We start from the raw sequence: 20207 nt of genomic DNA, 5'->3' as shown, positions 1-20207 counted from the left end.
GTTGCCTTTTCTGTCTTCCATTTAATATTTTTTATGTCAAATTCTAATCTTGGTTCACATGCTTTAAAACATAGTCTCTAATTAAGAACAAATGATATTCCAATTAGAGACTTCTATTTCAAAGCAGCCCAACTCACGTATACTTTAAAGATTAATATATTTTAAAGGCTGCTTCTATCTTTTGAAGTCCTTGACATTTTCCATTGGTTCATTTGTCATCTGAAGGATACTAGGATGGCCTTTACTCATTCATTCAACAAACATTTATTAGGCACTGGCTACAAATGAGTGTGCTTGGCATTGTAGAAGATGGAAAATTTACAGGAGCCATGGTCATCACATTCCTGGAGCTCTTAACAGGTTTCTCCAATGAGTGCCATAGGACCTGCAATTCATACTAATTGTCCATTATCAAAATAGAACTATCTTCCCCTCCAAAAAAAATTATTAGGAATAGTCATTAATACCTTAATGCAAATTATTCTTATCTAACCTACTGACAAATAGAGCCCAATATAGATAAAATTTTATTTAAGTGTTTAGAGACAACAGTGGGAAGAAAGATCCAGACTTGGTGGGGAGGAGTCCAAGGGGGAGTATTTCCTCCAGATGATGGCCCTTTATGGAATACCACTATGGGAGGCTTTGTGCTTTCAGGGCTAAGGGGCATGTTGATTTTGGGAATCTCGGGGATAGGGAGTGACAATAAGGAAAATGGGTTTCCCCCCATTCTGGCATTGTTTCACAGGCAAAGGAGGATCCCCTTTCCTCCTGACATCAATAATGGAATGTTTTCTCTGAGTCCTTTAATCAGTACCATTCAGGACTTTAGTGGCTACTACTTTTAGCTATCCCACAGAATGATCCCCTTAGCTTGTCTAATTTTAGGGCCATTGTTTCTTCCACGATTTCTAGAGGTGGCTAGGTGGTGCAGAGAATAGAGCACTGGCCATGGAGTCAGGAGGACCTGAGTTTAAATCTGGCCTCAGACACTTAACATTTACTAGCCGTGTGACCTTGGGCAAGTCACTTGACCCCAATTGCCTTGCCCTCCTCCCTATAAAAAGCAAATATTTAAAAAATTTCTAATGGTCTCTTTTACTAAAGTACTCTCTACTGCAGATTCTTGCCTGCAGCACCATTTTTATTCACAACAGAAGTATGAGTGTAGGGTGAGGCTCTTGTTCATTTCTTCACAGAGGTGGGGTTCATGTATTATACAGAGCTATCAACTAAGATATTTAATCAACTTTTAAAATGTATTTAAGTTTTCTGTAGCTGTGATGTTTTTGAAGTTGTTAATGTCTGAAATTTATATTCTTTCATCTTGACCCAACTCTCCCTAGCTCACTCCCCTTCAAATTAATCTTGGCATTTTTACACCTGGGGCTGCAAATGACCTTGTTCATGACACTAGTGTCAGACGTAATTGTTAGCCAAGAAGCCTCTTTTATAGATCAGACCTACTCCACCTTTTGTTCTTTATACTTTTCTTTTGGAAGATAGTGTAGTTTAGTAGAATGATTATTGTACCTGGTTAAGCAGACCTAGATCCTAGTCTTAGCTACACAATTAACCTGCTCTGTGACCTGAGGCAGATCACTTCATTGGGCATCAATTTTGTCATCTCTAAAATGAGCAGGTTGCACTAGATCTCTCTGGAGAGCCCTTTTAATGTTGACATTCTATGTTGAAGCAGTACATGCAGGGAGCAGGCTGCCTAGTTACTGGGAAGAGCTAGCTCTAGGAAGTGAAGAGGTTGAGTCTGGGGAGAGATGGGAGCCTTAGTTTCCTGAGCCATCAGGATTCAGACTCGTCACAGACCCTGTTCTGACCTAGAATATATTTGAAGTGTGGGATAGCTTCTGAATATACCCTACCTCTTTGCTATCTTGAGATTTGGGTGAAGGGACTGGCCTAAAATGTGAATTCATTCTGAACCTGCCCAAGTCCATGATCTCTTTGAGCCTCAATTTCTTCATCTGTAAAGTGAGAAGAATGTTACTTGGATTTCTTTCTTTATGGATTCTTGAGGTGAAAGCACATTATAAAACCTATAGCACTATAGAAATGTGAACTAATTATGTAAGAAAGGAGTAGAAAGACACAGTGTATATGTCTAGGCAAGATTTTGACCCTAGAAAGACTGATACTGGCTGGTGGAGAATATTGAAATTGAACTCTGACCCTAGGACATAGACTGTTTGATATATGCCCTGTGGGTGGTGCTGAGCCTTTGAGTGTTGACCTGAACTAGAAAAAAAAGCAAAGGTTATACATTGGTCCTATGAAGGGGCAGAGATAAAGTCATGGCCACTCAACTATTGAATCTGACCATTCGTAGCGCCAGTGCAATATTTATAGTGCCCATGATCATAATAAAGACTGTGATTATAAATATCGCATGACATTCAATTGCATAATATACCAGATTCTCCATATGGAGGACAGAACTGAAGCATTTATTTTGAAACCAGAAAACCGAATCCCCAAACCAGCAAGCCAATTCCATCATAGTATCAAAGATATTCAGAAGCCATAATAACACGAAGAGCCGCAAAGCCTTCCCACAAAGCAATACAAGATCAATATTTACTCACAAATCTCTCTCCTTGCCTGAGCACCTCTCAGTCCCACCATCTAGCTGGCTCTGACTCCCAGCTTCCTGTGGGCTCTGCTTCCCTTCAGCAAACTTCTCCCACCATAGGCTCCATGTGACTACATTCAGCCTAATAGGGGGCAGAATTTATTTTCATAGCAGGGAAGCTTCTTGTGGGCTCTGCTCTACCCTTCAGCAAATTCCTTCCATCATAGGCTCCATGTGATTACATTCAGCCTATTAGGGAGCAGAGTTTACTTTCAAAGCAGGGAAGGTCTTCAAATTCCCTTTCCCATTACACCGCTATATACCAAAAACCAATTTTTCCCCTTTACATTAGTCATGTCGTAAAACAAAAATCTTTTTTTTTTTAACACTTGTCCAGCAATGAGATTAGAGACTTTCACTATGATTTGAATTTTGAATTTCAATAAAACCTAATTTTCTCCCTCTGCCTAGTATCTCCCCAGATTCCAAAGTGATGATTCTTTAAAAAAAAAAATGCTGGGTCTCCCTATCTTACCTGGTCTAGAAGTTCAGGGGCCATACAGGAACTTGGTCCCACTCTGAGCAGCATGGGATCCCATCTTGATCTGCTTGTTTCTGATCTCAACCAGCCTATCCCTACTCTCAGCACCTCTTCCTTCCCTATCACTCTTATTTCATCCTACTCCCACCTCCCACCCCATTCTTGGGACTTACCATATCAATGCCAGATTTAATGTGGATACCCAGTCAGCCCAGCTCATTTCAGTTCACTACTCCAGAGCTCAGCCTGGCAGTAGCACCCATCACATCTGATACATCTGATATTACTAAAACTCAAGTTTGACCATATCAACTGTAATCTTTGCTAAGACACTGCCCCACTCTGGGCCCAATTTCTTCCTTCCTCCCTTCTTCTCTTTCTCTCTCTCTTTCTTTCTTTCTTTCTTTCTTTCTTTCTTTCTTTCTTTCTTTCTTTCTTTCTTTCTTTCTTTCTTTCTTTCTTTCCCTTCCTTCCTTCCTTCCTTCCTTCCTTCCTTCCTTCCTTCCTTCCTTCCTTCCTTCCTTCCTTCCTTCCTTCCTTCCTTCCAAAGCCCAAGGTCACATGGCTAGTTTTGTGTTCAGTGTCTGAGGTGCATTTGAACTCAGGTCCTCCCTGACTCCAGGGCTGGTGCTCCATTCACTGTGCCACCTAACCACCCCAAGGCCTAATTTCTTTATTTCTAAAATGAAGGGATTATACTTGATGACCTTTAGGGGCCTTTCCAGCTTTAAAATTCTGTGATATGATTTATTTACAAATAATTAGAGCATACACGTGACCCAAGATCCAATAGGTGTAATAATTATAGGAGTTGAGAGTGCTAAGAAGACTTTAAGGTTTGCCAAAGGGCTTTTATGTACTTTGTGTCACTTGAGCTTTACAACACCTCTTATTGAATCCTTTGCTGCAGGAAGCACCATTCTGCTAGGAAGGGGAGGCAGTGTGATGAAGGGGAAAGAACATTTTTAATCAGAAGACCTGGTTTGTAATTCTGGTTTTGTTACTTTCAATACCTAGGTGAGCGTTCAGCAATATTTTTAAGCCTCAAGATTTTTCAGCTATTTTAGAGGGTATCTAATGGTATCTTCTAGCTTGAAATTTCTTGTTTCTTTTAGCAGATTCTTACTATGGACTTTCTAAATTGCTATTGACTAGCAACTTTGGGTGAAATTCTTTTAAGAGCCAGAAGGTTTGGCATAAGGAAAGCCTCTTCTTCCACACTAAGTGCTAAAAGAATGCTTGGGTTTTGGTATGCCCTTATTTTATGTTTTACCACCTTTTATTAAAATGACCCATTTTATATTATTTCAGACCTCCTACATGGAATTATCATGGTTTATTAAAAGATAAAGTGACAAATACAGAGGCTGTTATAGATGCTAGTAACATAAATTCAGAGAGTTAATGACAAAATCTTTGTGTCTTATGTAGCTAAGGAAAGGATCCTATGAACATAGATTTTGGATCTGCAAACAACCAGAGGTCATTTAATTTCCAGAAAAGGAAACTGAGGCTCAAGAGCTACTTAAATTCAGGGAATTAGCGTTCAGGGCCACATAGGTGGTAAAGTAGAAAAGCCAGGATTTGAACCATAGGATTTTTTCCATAGCATTCTTCTCACTGTGCACAAATTATTCCATTTCTTGCTGAGTTGTAGCTTATAAATACCATGTGAGCACCGTTAGATTTGCTATACAAAGGTCTCTTTTGTAAAGTTAACATTAAGAAAACTTAACCAAAGAATGTCAAGCTCTTATACTTGGATAGAACAGAGAGCCCAAGCTCAGAGATCTGTGTTCTGATTCTGACTAGAGCACTTATTAGCAGTGTGACTTTGGGACAAATCTTTTCTGTATTCAGCTTTTCAGTTTGGTGACTGAAGGATATTGCTTCAACTGTTTACATCATAGGCCTGTCACTAGGACAGTTATTAGTAAAGGACAAAGTCCTATAGAAATGTGAGTTGCTAAGTTTCACCTTTCATATCGCCAAAGGGGATAGACCTGTCATTTCAGGTGTCTTCTCACACTTCCACAAATGAGTTAAAAGTTACAGGGAGACAAGAGAAGGAGCTGTCCAACAATGGAACAAATCGCCTTAAGTCATAGTGAGCTTCTGATCTCTTTTGAGACATCCACAAAGAATCCACATGACTCCCTGGCATAGTGTCTGTACAAAGGATTCCTGGATTCAGTGTGAGCCTAGACCAAATTCTTCATAAGTTATTTTCCAGCTTTTTGTATGTGCTGTTTGAACCATTCATTTCAGAATATTGATTCCGTGCCCCCCCCTTCCCCTTCTTTCTCTGGGACTTTGGATGTTCACTAACACATTAACTAGGAAACTTGGGTTTCATGTTAGCTATTTAGTCTGTGGCTGCTTTTTTCTTTGTGAAATGGCAATAGGAATTACTACCTTCACTTAGTGCTATCTGTGGTGGAAAAAAGTAATAAGAGATTGTAAAGTGTTTTGCAAATATACTATAATAAGAATGGTAAGTAATAAGATCCCGGCAATTTTATTGAGTATTAATATTTATTCCTCTGTAAAGATTAAATTTATTTCATTTTAAAACTCTCTAGAGGGGAGTAATGTGAGGAAGTTGATGTTTCCTAGTAACAGACTGGGTTTCTTCTGCCTCTGCATTTGGAGAAGACGTTAAATCTATTTCATGGATTGTATGAACACTTGACTTTCAGGCCAGAGGTTTGTTGAGAATAAACCATCTTTGATAGTTTTACTTAGCCAGCTTTTGAATGTTGTGTATTTCAGAGGCAAAATGACTATCAGAGCCTTCAGATGAAAGGTTAGAGACTTTAGTGAGAATGTAGGGGTAGTGTGTTTCTCAGAAATCACCTTCCAGGTCACCCAGGATGAGTGCTGGACAGAATGCACAAACCTGTTTTTGTTTTGTTTTTAAACCAACCAGCATTTAACTAGGTCAGCCTTTGAGACTTTATGTGGCATATGAGTCGGTGCTTACAATCTGTGGGAACCTTTCTGTGTTCATTCAGACATTTTTCTTGGTGTCTCGAACAGTAACAGCATGGAACAGAGTCCATTAATTTAATGCCGTAATGCAGAATGTATTACCTTAGGGTACTGTTGCTTATCAGTAGACAAGGAGGAATTTGCTGTGTGACAGTGAAGTATACAATTCATCCTCAATATCGTGTATGTTCCTTTATATATGTGTGTATGTATATATATAAAAATTATAATATTTATTTTTTTAAAAGAAATCTATTTGTTACAATCATGGATCCTGGATTTTTATAACCAGAGGCAAACTATACACCCTAAAACATTTTTCTCATTTTCCATTAACTTGCCAGCTATTCCTAGGAGACTCTGATTATGAATATTCTGCTGTTTGATCTGTCAGTCTTCTGATGCCTGTGGTGACAGCCGTTCTGTTCCCAAGCACTTTGGTTTAGCAATCTGGGCACCAAATGAGAGACAACCAGAGAGAAGCAAAGATGCTTAGATTAGATCCCTAAGTCCCTTAACTCTGGGGTTGTAAATTTTTTCATTTGTCATTTGGATGTGACAAGTGTGCGGCCTTCATGTTGCTATTTAGTCATGGTCCACGCATTTGGTGACCTTGCCACTCTCAGCTCTTTGCTGAGTCTGTAACAGGATTAAATCCCCTTAGGAAGCCTAGAAGAAGGAAGGGTAGCCTGATTGTGCTGTTTCATTTCACTTTTCCTGTGAATTGGGGAGAGATGACAGGAATGCTCCACATACAATTGGAGGCATAGGACTCCAGTCATACTCCTGGTAAGACTCCACAGTCCCAGGACTGTTACTTTTCCTGCTCTTTGGACAAGGCAAGAAAGACCCTTTAGAGCACTTAAATCATTTGAGGCAAAGAATATATTTACAGATCTGTTCATATGATTTGTCCATGATCAGTAAATTGAAACTGCATCAGTAGTTCCACTTCTTACTAGAAGTCATTCTTCTTTCCCTCCCACACTCTTAGTCATCGTGAATTCACTTTTTCATTACATATTTCAGGGTATCTATATACTTATATTCTGCTAGGCTCCTTGGGGAATGCAAAGTATTGACATTTTCCCTGCCTTCAAGTTTCTTACCTTCTAGTTGGGACAGTAAGACAAACATATAAATGTTGACACTTGAAAGGTTCAGTAACATTACAACAATTTAAGAGCCCAGTTTGAAATCCCATTCCTGCCACCTTTGTGACCTTGGGAAATTTGTCCCCTCACAAAGCCTTAATTTCTTTCTCTTTAGCTCTTAATCCTATACCCTTAAGTGTTGTCCTAAGTATGTGATTAAGTGTCAGATGAGTGACAGAGAAGTACTCTAAATTCATTGGAAGGAAAGGTCACTTCTGCTCACACGGTCAAGAAAAGCTTCCTGGAAGGGGTGGGATTTGAGCTAAAATATGAAGTTAGGTTCAGAGGATTTGTTGAGCACCTACTCTTTGCCAGGCTCTGTGCTAGGTTCTCTAAAGACAAAAATAGTGAAAAAATAGATACACAACTAATAAAGTGGTTCCTGTCTTTGAGGAGCTTTTATTGGGTTGGATTTGGAGAAGGAAGAAACATTGCCTGATCACAGGCAATGAAGGTGATTAATTTTCCTTAAATCATATAACATACCACTTCAGTTCAGTAGGCATTATATGCCTACTATGTGTATAAAACCCTGAGCTAGTAATCGAGGAGATAAAACTAGTTCCAGCACTCATTGACTTTATAGGCTAAAAGAAAGATAAGACACACACAAGACATGTATAATACACTTATCATTCATTACTTATTAAGAATCATGCATTATTTAGAGAATATGTTTTCATCAAAAAACCATAAGTGTTTTTTTAGGATTTTTGTTGTTGTTTATATTTTTGCTGGACAAGAAGAACATTTATTGTAATGGGGAGAGAAGTAAAAATGCACTTGAAAATATATAAAATTACATAATATTTACATATTTAAAGGAACCTGGTGCTGGAGAGCATGGTAATAGAAAGAATGCTTATTCTGGAGTTTGAGGATCCATAAGTGGTTTTTAACAAACTCATTTAAAGTGCAGGTTCTTTAACTAGTTTTCTTTGATTTATACTGCCCAATTCTGATGATTTCATCACATTAACTCTCCAATCATTGTCACAAGGGGAAAAAAATAGTTTGAGTGTATGTCCCGTGATGCACATATTTTACTTTGCTATTTTTACCAGTTTTAAAGAATAAGTAAGATATTAGCAGTAGTCCTGATGGTGTGATATGGATATAGCAATTTTAAATAAAACCTCTATTCAATTAAATTTTGTGTGGTGTACCACGTTGGTCTTAATATTGACTACTCATTAATAAGAAAAAAAAGTTGAAAAAAAGTTTTGAAAGAGAAAATTATATGAAAAGTAACATCAATTATGGGCTGTCAGAAAGATTTCTAGGAAAAGAGCATGACCAGTTAGATTAATACAATAAGTGAAATTTTCCTTAATACAATAAGTGAAATTTTCCTTAGCTGCTCTCATGAAGCCTTTCAGGGCTTTGGAAGGAATATCAGTTTCTAGTAGTCATAAAAGTTATTTTGGAAATGGAATGGGTTAGTAAGTGTGTGTTTGCCTGGGGAGAAAAGTTGTCCTACTTTGTGATTCCAGGAGTCATATTATAAGCATAACAGTACTATCTAAATTATCTTTTCTTTTTTCCTTTTCCTTCCTTGTCTTTCCTCTTTACAGAAGTTGTTGGGGTTTTTTTAAATCAATAAGGGGAAAAAATAAATCCAAACTCCAGTTTTGCACTTGCCTTATATATGCTTTAAGTATTCTCCTTTCTTTTCTTGTATATTTTTATCTTCCCAATTATGTTAGCAGCTCCTTCAGAGCAGGGACCAAGCTTTCTACAGTAAACTACATTCAGACTTATAATTTAGAATTGATAATGATTCAGACACGGAACACATGATTTCTTAGCAAGCAAAATTTTTCAGACAGGTTTTTTTTCACCTTCTAGATTTTCACAGACATATTTTCAGAATCCATTCTAAAGTCTGCAACATTTTTTTAAACCAAACAAACACCCATGAAATTAAAGACCATTCACTATCTCGATATCACTATCTCGATTGAACCATTTTTGAGACTTAAAGTACTTTAATGATTAGGAAACATTATTATAGGAATTGACTTTCCATTTTAAGCTTAATTTTAAAAAAACACATCTTCTGAATTTCCATTATTTGTTTACGATACATACCTGAAAAAATAAAAACTTAATTCTTCAGTGGTCCCTGGGTTTGATTAGTACTTGCTTAAGTTGAGAACTTAAAAGATCTGTGATTTCAGTGCTACCTTTGCTTTCTCTGCTGTCAGAGATTTTAGCCTCTCCATGCCTTAGTAGATAGTCTTTTTTGAGCTATTACACAAAATATTCTTTCCTTATTTTGGCCAGTCTTTCACTGATAAGATTTGAACTTAGCTAGACCGGTCCTTGTACCACATCTCCAGAACCACATTTGAAGATCTTCTAGCAGTGTAGGACCTTCTAGAGCTTGTGCTCTACTGGCATAATCCCTCAAAGACCCAAGTCACTTTTATACCATATTAAAGAAACAGAAATTCACAGATGACCTGAAATTAATAAAACTAAGAAACAGAATATCCAGAATTAGGGACCATACTTTCCCTTGCTTAGACGTTTTAGGAAGATAATTGATAAGCTGGGGAGTATCCAGAGAAAGGTAAGCAAGATGGTGCTTGACTTCAAGATCATGTTCAGTTGAAGGATCTGGGAATATATATCCTGAAGAAGAGAAGATTAAGGGTAGCCATGAAATTTGTCTTGAAGTATTTGAAGAGTTATACATTGAACTCAAAGCCTTATCTAGTCCCTCCCAGCTCCTAACATTCTATGATTCAGCTTTTGTAAATGACATTTTTTTTTTTTTGTAAAATGACATTTTTAACTGACTTATTTCTAAGTTTGACTTGTACTAATTATGGCCTTCACCGCACCTCACTCACTCCCCAAATCCAACAGCTCATATTTTTTTTTTACCATTTATAACACCTATCTAATACAGAGGTTCCTAAAAAAAATAATAGTAATGGATAGGCAAGTTTTGTAACTTTTTAGTTGGCCTTTTAAGAAATTCTAAAGAAATCTAGATACTAAAAACCTGAAAAATTATTTTTCCATCTCTGCTCACAGCTGAGCCTACATGAATCTAAGTAAATTGTAGGAAAACTATGGAAAATGTGTGAACTCTAGTTAATGATAATAAATGTAAACTAAAGAGCTGTAGAAAAGTGGGTTATTAGACCCTGAAGAACCTTCATTCTACTCTACTTTCATATGGCAGCATCTATAGTCCACTTAAAGGTTTGGGATTTGGAGCATCACTTCTTAGGTGAACGTAGGAGCAATGGATTATCATCTATCTTGACTGAATACATAGATTTATTCTAGTGAATAAGGATGGCTTAATTTTAAATGATTTAAAGATCAACCTAAATGTAGCCTCCCATTTTTTTTTAAACACCTTGATTTTTTCAAGATGTGTTACCTTGAAGAATTGTGAGATTGGGTGACCTGGAAGAATCTGAACATCAAAACTAGGAATTAATTGAGGGTTTCTGCCTGTCTTAAATACTAGGTTTTAGGAATTAGATAATCATGACTACATCTGAGAAACTGGACATTATTTGACTAAGGAAAGTGATTTTTGTTTGGTCTTCATGTTTCATAATTTTTTTTTCTCTCATGATGACTATAGAAAGTGATTGATTGTGACTAAATTTGATACACTGCTAAAAGCATCTCCAGTAGACCATATTGTGGTTAATTGCTGATCATGAAATAAAATGGTAGCTGCTAAATGTTTTCAAATTGGCATATTGACCAATTAAATTTTTAACAGAGTTCAGTGTAAGTTAACATGTGGGAGGATATTCTAGAGTGTGTGTGTGGGAATGGGGGAGTGGATCAGGTCTTAGAGCAGTCAGTTTGTTAATTTTGTTTGTAGCTTAAAATTTTGCCTTTTATTCGATTAGAAATCTTTAAATCCAACAGATATTATGTCTTTTCTTTGTAAAAGACTCTTAGCCGAGTGCTGGAGATACAGAGGTGAAAAATAGCCCTTGCCCTTAAGGAGCTTATGATCTCCTGGTAGAAGGTCATATAACATGGACACAAACAATTAATATGAAGTTGAGTGTGACAGGAGAGATCTAGACAGTGTTCTATAAGGAAATTTGAGGACAGTAATTCCTTCAGGTCCTTGCTTGGTTTTGATTTTATGAGTTTGATAGTTGTTTAATGCTCACCCAGTTGCTGAGGAGAATTCAGCAGCAAGTTTGAGATTGCTTATCTCAGTGCTCTCTCTCTCTAGCCGACTGTAGAGCCCCCACATGAGCCCAACTGTTCTATATCTGTAGTGAGAATTGTGGGGAATAGAGAAAGGACAGCTTTTGATTCTTTGGTGTTAGCTCATGCTTTTAAGCAGTTCTTGCCCTTACTGGGTAAAAGTGAAAGGCATTTAAAAACATTCAGATGATTAATTAAATTGTCTCAGGCAGCTCTGCTGAGAGGAGCTGTCGGGATTTTTGAGGTGCATTTTGCCAAGTTGTCAGGTCTCTCCTGATGCAGAGCATAGCAGAGAGGGTAAATTCTGTTCTCATACATGGGGGCGGGGAGGAAAGGTATTAGGGTTCCCAGTTTCTGTGCATCCATGTGACTTCAGAGTAATTTTCATTATTAAAGGATGTTGGCCTCCAATCCATGCTAGGCTCCTAAATGAAGATATGTTCATTCTGTCGCTTAAAGTAGATTAGGCATTTGTGGAGGTAGAGGCCCTGGGTTCTAATCCTACACTAGCTGTGTGATCCAGAGAAAGTCCTTCACTTCTCTTTTCATATGTAAACTAAGGGATAAAGTTGCTGAGGGGAAATAATTTTGTAAACCTTAAATTATACACATATAAGTTGTTATTATCAAAACTGTTTGAGAGTCAAGGCCCCTCCCCCCCCCTTCACCCCCAAGCCATCCAAGGAGGGAGGTTCTCACTCTCTTGCTTCCTATCTTGAGTCTTTGAGGTCTGGCAATACCTTTTCCCTGATAGTGGCCCATCAGCCTGCCAGGACATGTTCTGGGCCCTACTGCAATGCTTGCTTGCTTTCAGTTCATCTCCAGATAGTAAGGTTTAGTAATTACCAGCCATCACAGTTTTTTGCTGGAATGGATTGGCAAAGGGACTGGCTTCCAAATGGGATTAATACTCATTATTCAGCAGTTCTCCTAGAGCTTTTCAGGGCAGTGAAGGCCCCCAGCCCCTTAGAGGGGCTGGTCTCTTTGCACTTTATGTAGCAGTTAGAGTACAGTGGACTCTAGGGTGCTCTCAGTACTGTAGGAGGTCTTTGAAGACCTTCTCTCCCCTCTCTGCCCATTTGTACCTAATTTCTCCATTAGAAAGTAATGACACAGACCAATTCCCTTTTGAGAAAGTTTTCCATCTCTGTCTTCAAGACTGACAGGGGAATGCTAAGCTGTAAGAAGGGAATTGAGAACACTCAGCTTTAATTTCAGTAACTACAGTGGTTCTCCATACAAACATCTGTACCAAAGGATAGGGAGAGGGCAGGCACAAAGGGGAGAAAATGAGAACATTCAGGGCTGCTTTAGGAAAACAAATATGGGTGAGATTTGATCTGGTTACATTTTCTTCCTTTACCCAAGCTCCATTTTACTCTGTTACTGCCCCTCTGCAGACAGAGCCACAGTATGTAAACAGGAGGAATGCCATGCTATTTCTCCTTCTTAACTTGTAGGAATTGTGGGGAAAGCACTAAGTAAATTATTTGTGAGCTTTTCTATGTTTGCATTGAAATCAGTATTTTTGTAAAATTACATCAGCCAGACCCTGGATGCTTATCAAACCAGGGGAGAATAGTGCCCGTGGGCATGTGAAGAAGTTGGATCTTTCAGCCCTAACTTCTTCCTTGGTGTAACCACATTTGTAGTTTGGGCTCCTTCATCTTGTATAGTTAAAATAGTACTTGAGTTTAGAACAAGAGGGCCTGAGTTTGAATCCCACTCTGACGGAAGGCAAGTCACTGCATCTCAGTTGGCTTCAGTTCCCTCCTGTGTAGAGGGTTTGAGCTGGAGATTGAGTGGTGGAGTAGGATGTGTGTTGGATTCAGATCCTCATTGTCTTGTTACTACCTGGGAAGCCTTGGTCAAGTCACTGAACCTCTCTGGGCCTGAGTTTCCTTATTGGCAAAATGAGGTTATTGGGCTCGGTAATCACTAAGGACCTTTTCAGCTCTGAATCCCACAGAGCTAGAACGGGACTGTAGAGGCCATGTCATGTCATCCAGCCTGCACCTAACCTTGTACAAGTTCCTTTTATTGCCTGTATCCCTGAGCAGAGGTCACCTGGCCTTTGCTTGAAGACCTCCAGGAGAAGTAAGCCTTGAGAAGCCACCACTTTTCAAGGTGTCAGATGTCACTTAGGAGTAGCCCAGCAGAACGCGAGATGTGTCTGCATTAGACACAGACTTTCCAGTGCTTCAGGAAGACAGCTGACATTTTCATGTGTGTGTGTGTGTGTGTGTGTGTGTTCAAGTCGCTATTCTTTAGTTCCTTCAGATATTCTATATAAGGCATGTTTTTTGAGACTCTTTCCAATCCTGGTCACTTTCTTGTGCATAGTCTTAAGTTTATCAAAGTTCTTCCTAAAAGGACTCCCCGAACTGAACACACAGAACAGTGAAGCTATCCATATTTCTTGGAGACAATAAATAAAACTGTTGATCTTTTCTTTTCATATGACCTATATATTATATCTTTTAATGTACCCTGTTTGTTTTTTCTTTTACTACCATATCATGTCAATTCATGTTGAGCTTTCATTTACACAAAATCCCATATCTTTAAACCATATTACTTTAGCCATGCTATATGTATCTTAAATTTATAAAGTTGATTTTTTTGAACCCAAGTTAAAGACTTGACATTTATAGCCTTATAAATTTCTTGAGCATTTTAACATGTCATTTTGGGTCATGATTCTATCTTCCATTATCTTAGCTTTCTCTCTCAAGTTGTGATCGACACAAAGTTGCCATTTGGGAGCCCATGATGAGCCTTCCCCTGGGGGATTTCAGTGTGCTTCTTATCTTTTACTTACTGCCTCAGTCTGGCAGCTGTTTATTAAACACACACTGTACACAGAGCACTGTTCTGAGCACTGGGGCACTTGTAATTTAGTATAAGACCTTAGTCCTTGCCCCCAGCAGTTTATAGTATAGCAGGAACAATAAGATATATATGTTTACACACATTATTTTTGTACTATAGTTCAGTTTTATTTGGTTTTGGAGGGGGTCAGAGAAGGCTTCAGAGAGGTGGTGGCATTTTAGTTCATTATCAAAGGACGGGTAGGAATTCATCTGGAGAAAGGTAGAAAGGTGCCCTTTCCAGGCAAAGAAAACAGTGAGGACAAAAGGCAGATTAAGTCCAGTGAATAAACATTTGTGCATCTACCGTGTTTCCCCGATGATAATAAGACACTGTCTTATTATTTTTTTGGACAGAAAAACACCACAGAGGGCTTACTTTCAGGGGAGGGCTTATTTTAATGAACATTGACAGCAATTTTAATAAACAGGTAAATGTGAACAAAAAAATGTACCTTTATTCAATAAGCAAATCACTGGGGAAGAACAGGATGATGCGCTCACTGCTGCAGCTTTGATTGGATGCAGCTCGGAGCGCGGTGTGCGTTTCACGGCGGGGGGGGGCGGGGAACGGTGCATACAGAGGGTACCGTAATGTAGCGTGTAGTGCAGGGGATCACCTTCACTACAGTAGCAATCTCAATAGGGCTTATTTTTGGGGGAGGGCTTATTTTAGAGGAATCTTACACAGTAAGGGGAGGGCTTATTTTCGGGATAGGTCTTATTATCGGGGAAACACAGTAGGAGCTTGATGAGATTAGAATACATGTAGGGGGGAGAACTATGAGATCAGTTTAGAAAGTGGGCTGAGGCTGGGACATGCTGTGAAAAGCATTGAATGTTGGGCTAAAGTGATTGAACTTGGGAGCCAATTGAGAGGAAAAGACAAATAGGACAACCATTCCCTTTTCTGCGTAAGAAATACTTGAATTTCAGTTCTGCCTCTTAGACCTGTATGAACCTCTCTGGGCTTCAGGTTTGATCCTCATCATTTATGAATTACCTACTGTGTGCAGGCACTATGCTAAGCACTAGAGATACAAAGAAAGGCCAAAGGCAGTCCTTTCCCTTTAGGCCCTCACAGTCTAATAATGGGGGAGACACAAGCAAATACACACACACACGCACACATACACATACACACTGTATATACAGGATAAGTAGGAAATGATAAAGAAGAGGCACTAGGATTTAGAAGGATTGAGAAAGACTTCCTCTAGAAGTAGGATCTTAGATGGGAGAAGGCGGCCTGGAAGTAGAGAGGAGGAAATTGTTATAGCTAACATTTATATAGCACTTAAGATTTGCTAAGCATTTTACAAATAAAGTGTAAAATGTCTCACTTTCATCCCTCAACCCTGATGGATAGGTTCTGTCATTCTCTCCATTTTACAGATGAGTAAACTGAGGCTAGGAGAGACTGACTCACCCAGGGTCACATGCCTAGTAAGTGTCTGAGGCAGAATTTGACTGAATCTCCTGGTTCAGGGCTCTATCTGCTCTGCCATCTAGCTGCCTCATCTGTAAAATGAGGGAGCTGAACTAGATGATCCCTAAGGTCCCTTCAGCACTGTGATCCTATGATTCCGGCCACCTTCCAAAGAGTGGATTGGAAAATAGAGAAGATGGAGGTAGGAAGACCTGTGAGGAGGCAATTGTAGTAGTGGTCTAGTGGGCTGATCAGATGTTACATCCTTTATTTTTTGCCTTTTTCCTCCCTCGCTTCTCCTGTCTGCCCCCTCTCTGCCAATATCAATCCCTTTTCTATGACTCTTAAGCTAATTTTGCTATATTTCATGGGCAAAGTGGAGAGTGGGCTCCTAGGTGTGATTTGAGAGGCCCTTGGAATGTTTCCCCTTCACTCTCTGCTACGTTATCTCCCCTATCCCAGTTTGTTGCAATGTTGAAAATACCTGTCTTAGAAATCTTTTTCTCTGAATCCTCTTCTCAGATGCAAATACAGAAAAAAATAGCTTGTGGTAGTAGAAGGAACACTGGATTAGATAGTCAAGAGACTGGAGTTTGAATCCAGCCCTGCTACTTACTAGTTCTGTGACTACAGAAAAATTACTTAACCTCTCTGTGCCTTCCTTCTCTTAAAGAGACTAGATGAGGACCTTTCAAGCCATAAAGAGTACGTCTGAAATGGCCCCTAAGCTCCATAAACTTTGTCATCTCTTTGAAAGTTTGGAGCAGTGGGGAAGCATTTTCTGCTTCATGCAGCTTTGACTTGTCTTCTTTGTCACTCAACAGAGCAGTAAACTGGCCTGTCTCTTGGACCAACAGGTGATCGTCTTCATGTTCTCCTCCATGGGTGCACACAGATGCTTTTTTAAAAAATCACTTAAGGAAAAGTAATTGAAAAGCCACTCAATACAAATCCCTTAAGCCACGCATGATGGTGACACTGGGGAAAGCTTCAGGCTGGCCAGGAGTCTGAAACATGGGCACCATCTGTGTTCCAGCAACTCCTTGGCCAAATTACATTCCAAGCCTTTCTTTCCAGCACTATTTTTCATTAAATGAATTGAATTTGTTGGAAATCGCCTGGCTATAAATATTCCCTCCTGCCCAGTACAGTCAGGTTATTACTGCTCCCCAAGTCAGTGCTTCAGAACAGAGCAGAAGGCGACTAGCACTCTTTGTGAAATGAAAAACAGAAATAAAAAATGCTGGGCTGGAGGAATGGGGGCAGCAGGGAATTCTGCAGAGAATATTTCCCCCTCTCAGCCACTTCAGATTCCTGGCCAGAAATTTTAAATGTTGTTTGATAATGAATGAATGCATTTGGAAGGGAAGCAATATAATATCATTTAGTCTTTTTAAAATTAAGATTGTTTCTCTGAATTTCTGCTGAGAAAGTAACAATGACACTATGGTAGTTGAAACAGGAGTCATAATGCACTTAAAATTGTGAGATTTCAGCCTACAGTTTTAGAAGCTGTTTGCTCTGAGTCTTTTTACTTGATGGAGAAACAGATACAAGATACTATATAGATGATATTTCACAATTACCTTTAGGCCTTATAAAACATTTTTTCCCCACAATAGCTTTTTAACTTAGGTAGAATAAGTGCTTTTTTTTTTCTTTTTCTTTTTGGAGTGGGGCAGGCAGGGCAATTGGGGTTAAGTGACTTGCCCAAGGTCACACAGCTAGTATGTCTTAAGTGTCTGAGGCCATATTTGAACTCAGGTTCTCCTGACTCAACTCGAGGGCTAGTGCTCTATTCACTGCGCCATCTAGCCACCTCAATATAAGTACTTTTAATCTCCATTTTAAATATGAAGAAACTGTTTATTGACTTGTCCATGATCACACCGCTAGTCTTGTCTCAAAGCAAGGATTTAAACCCACTTCTTCTGCCACACAGCCTAGTTATTTGTTCCTCTACAGCCCACTGCCTCTGAGATTTGGTAAAGACTTAGAGAATCATGAAATTTTAGAATTACTTTTAAAGGGACCTTACAAGTCATTCAGTTCCAGTCTATAAATCCCCTCACTGGCCTGAATACTTGTAAGTATTCATTACCCTTTTCTACTTGTAATTCAAACATTACAGTGGAAGAATGCTAGACATGTGCCTTAGGTACTCGTCATACTAAGAATCCCCTGATTACTCTCCTGATTTCTTCCCTCAGAGACCATTTTTCTAGGATTCATGACCCTTCCTCCCTTTCATTTCTTTTGTTTTCTAGTAGAAAAAAGTAAGGGACAACAGATGAACAGCCTGAGTGTTATCCTGGTGCAGAAAAGATGTCATCTAGTCCAACCCCCACACTTTTTCAGATGAGAAAATAAAGAGGCCAAAAAACTTTCTCAAGTCCCAGAGATAGAATAGTGGAATAGGGACTTAAATATGGGTTTTCTGACTATGAGAACAGTATCCTTTACATTATATAATGCTTATCCCATATTTGTATTCCTCTTAAGGCACAGATCTGACCATATCACTACTGCCCTGTTCAGAAACTTTCAGTGGCTCCCTATTACCTCTAAAGTAAAATACAAATTTTCCATAGTATATAAAGTCCCCCTCGACCTGGGAACCTACCTTTCATGGCATTCCCATTCTGCTACACCAGTCAGTTTGGACTACCATTCTTCCCCTCCCCTACCCCCCAACCAAACTCCACATTCTGTTTCTTGCCTTTGTACCTTTGCAGAAGTTAACCTCTTCCCATTCCCACTTTACCCTGTGCCTGGAATTCACTCCCTCCTCTCTCTGCTTCTTAGAATCTTTAACATCCTTCAAGAAAGCTCAACTCAAGTTCCTTAGGTGAAGTCTTCTCCCCTTACATCCTCTTCCTTCACCCCACCATTGTTATTGCCCTTTCTTTCCCTCCTAAAATTACTTTGTTATTATATTTATCTGTATATATGTTAAATCTCGCTCGCCTCCTTTTTCCAAGTAGAATATAAACTTCTTGAGGGCAGGGAATGTTTCCTTTTGTCATTTTGGTCTTTACATAGAGTTCCTTGTACATTTTCAGGCACTTCATAAATACTTATTGATTTGATTATAGGGGGTGAATTATAAGGGGATATTTTTCTAGTCCTTCCCACATTTTACTTAGTATGTGACTATATAATGCACTTATACATAGAATCTAGGCATTGGAAGTTACTTCAGATCTTCTAGTCCATCCTTTACTTGAGCAGAAGTTCCCTCTACAACATCTCCAATAAGTAGTCATACAGCCTCCCCTTAAAAATCTCCAGTGATGAGGAACCCATTCGGTTAACATGATATGCCCAAATAACTACCTTCTTCCTGATATTTGTTACATCACATTTGTCCTCATCTTGGACACAGTGTAGTTATCTTTTCCCTTCATCATATAGACTATCATGTGGCATAATTAAAAGGAGAAGGTAATTGGAGTAAAGAGTCTTGCGTTTGAATACTGGTTTTATCACTCACATTTCTGAATCAGGTCAAGTTTCTTCAGCTTGAAACTGAGACCTCAGTTTCCCCCGTCTGTAAAATAGGCTTTAGTAATACTTATAATACAGAAGTCACAACTTGGTTGTGAGGAAAGCAGGATGAAAATATAAATTGTAATTGTAATCTTCAATTCTTCTTTCTATGTTCTGTGCCATTGCTGCCACCCCACTCCAACCCCCAATCCCTCAATTGCTTTTTCTCTTGCCAAATGAATATTCTGTACTAACTTTATTTTGAAGGAAAATCAATTTCCACACTACACTTAGGGTTTTTTTTTGGGGGGAGACAACTGAGCCTCTTTTAAATTTTAGAACTGTCTAGTAGCCGTTTCTACAAGTTCTAGGAAGGAATCTATTCTTTTCCTGTCAACTCTTTGGGAGAGTGAAATACATTTGTTTGACACTTTGATGAAGGGGGCAGGAGGAGACTTTGTCCATATCACTGAAGTCTCATTGTGGGTGTTCATTCCACTGTGCAGCTCAACAACTCTTTACAACTTGTAACCTTAGAGTTAGTTGCCTGGAGTCTTGAAAGGTTAAGAGACTTGATCCTGGCCATATGGCTAGTAGTATATGTGTCAGAGACAGGGTTTGAACCTAGGCTCATCCTCTATCCACATCCTATCCATTGAATATTCTTTTTTAAGTGTTAATACCGTTTCTTAACTTCGTGGCTTTTTTTAATGGGTCAGAATAATGCATATCAGATTCTTATTCATTAATCCCCAAGCCACTTTGTTAACAATCAGTGGTTTTCCTGTTGCTTTTCTTAAATGCTTGCCAGCTTCATTCCATGTAGATAGAACCACAGCACTAGCTAACCCTGACAACTTTGGGTCTAGCTCCTAGTAAAAAGGAGCATCTTCAGTTTCTGTGTTTAGTTGAGTTGTTAAAAGCATGGTGCCATTTAGACAGTCTT

At 38.9% G+C, this 20207-nt stretch overlaps 1 protein-coding gene across 9 annotated transcripts in view; it reads left to right on the top strand.

The window, feature by feature from the left end:
• The window catches only part of KDM4B (lysine demethylase 4B), a 286229-nt gene that overhangs the window by 195893 nt on the left and 70129 nt on the right, over positions 1-20207 (top strand). The gene's annotated exons all lie outside the window — the stretch shown is intronic.

The sequence above is a fragment of the Petaurus breviceps genome, unplaced genomic scaffold, assembly GCF_028583685.1.
Source record: "Petaurus breviceps papuanus isolate PSGF00001 unplaced genomic scaffold, PetGlider_PUasm1.0 180, whole genome shotgun sequence".
Taxonomy (NCBI): Eukaryota; Metazoa; Chordata; class Mammalia; order Diprotodontia; family Petauridae; genus Petaurus; species Petaurus breviceps.
Note: the sequence above shows the minus strand (reverse complement) of the source record. Positions and strands in the feature narration are given on the sequence as shown.